The following is a 1684-nucleotide window of genomic DNA, read 5'->3' as shown; positions in this document are numbered from 1 at the left end:
AGACAGGGGGTGGCAGAGAAAAATGAAATCCAAAGCCTTAGAAAGTTGTTCACTTTAAAGGAGTGGTGGTGTTGCTGTTTTCTGTTCCTACACCAGAAATGCCTACCAAAAAAAAAAAAAAATCCCTGCTGTTGCTCCAGCAACAGACAGAATCAGAGCCATGCAAGGTCTTTGCTAGGTCAAGAGCTTTTTCTATTTCCCCAACCTCCAACATTCCAATTGTCAAGGGGCAGAGGCCTGCCGAGACACACGTTCAGAAATCCAGCCCTCACTTGAACTAGAAGGGAAGTTAAGGACAGGCAGCGGGGAGAGGGGAGGCACGGTGGTCTCTGCCCAGTCACACCTGAAGACAGTGAAAGAGGCACAGACCAAAATCAAACCCTGAAGCAGATCCACAAGGAAAGAGGAAGGAGAATGGGCAAAAATGCTCAAAGCTAAAACAGACACACACAGAAACAGAGCAGACCGAGAAGAGAGGGCTGCCTTGCTGATTCTCGTGAACGACATCTGGATTTCTCACTGAGACCTGATTTGGGTCTTTTCCTCAGTTTCCAGCTGGACTGAATGGTGAAATGCCTGGCATGAGAGGTGCTGTGAGTCAGCACAGATTCAAGCTTAGTCCCTCTGCCCTTCTGCTCTGCTCTTTGCCAGACCACACAGCCTTCCTGCCCCTCCTGCCAAGCACAGCTTAGCTCACCGCCCAGGTAACACACTTCAAAGGCGCCAGGGTGAGATGCGGTGGGCTGGGCCAGCCTCAGGACGGGAGCAGATTCCAAAAGGCTCTGGCCCAAATACTCCTCATCACTTTTCTTGAATGTCTTCCTCTTCCACCCCCCTTTTACTTCCCTGACACTTGGAATAACCCCTGGAAGCTAGAACTGGAAAACCCAATTTTTCACTGGGGCTGTCAGCCTCTTCTCCACTGCGGGTCTGTGAGGCTTGTTATTGTGGCATTGACCGGATGTCAACCAACATTGAAGCACAGCCCTGCAGTAACAGAGTCTGTATGTTCTTCCCCGGAGGTGGTCATACTTTCTAGGACAGAAAGACAAGAGGGTGCTTAAATGGCCAGAAAACACAGGGTATCTATCAAGGTGTGTGTGTTCTAAAGATGTCCTTGGGTGTGGGTCTATGGCTCCAAAGCTGGTCACCGGCATCTCTCTTAAGATATTACCTTTATGCTGCTTTGTACTGATTATATGTGTCCAATCAATCATAGAAAACCACGAAGATCTCCACAATCAGGAAATGCACCATCTGTGTGTCCCTGGTAACATAAAATAAAGCACAGCGCCTGGTGCTAAAGTGTCCTCCTTACATGTCTGCTGACTTGAGTTCATCTGCTGGAGGCCTCCTCTGACTTTTTGGAAACGCTACAGAACTTGAGAATCATGAAAACAACTTAACGTTTCTTCCTCTGTTAAGTCCCTCCTCTCTTGACAATTGGGTTCATGTTTAAGATTTCACAGCAGGCCAAGGACAGAGTCTGAGAACCAAGTACGATCCATGTGTAATCTTGGACATGCTATTTAGCCTCCATAGCAACATCGTGCAATAGAACTTTGCACATTTATAGAAATGTTCTCTATTTGCACTCTCTAATATAGTAGCCAGTAGCAACATGTGGCTATTGAGCACTGGAAATGTAGCTAGTTTGATTGAGGAACTAAGGTTTTAACTTTAA

This window comes from Galeopterus variegatus, unplaced genomic scaffold (genome assembly GCF_000696425.1).
Source record: "Galeopterus variegatus unplaced genomic scaffold, G_variegatus-3.0.2 Scaffold13094, whole genome shotgun sequence".
Lineage (NCBI taxonomy): Eukaryota > Metazoa > Chordata > Mammalia > Dermoptera > Cynocephalidae > Galeopterus > Galeopterus variegatus.
The sequence above is the reverse complement of the archived record's forward strand: the minus strand, read 5'-3'. Positions refer to the sequence as shown.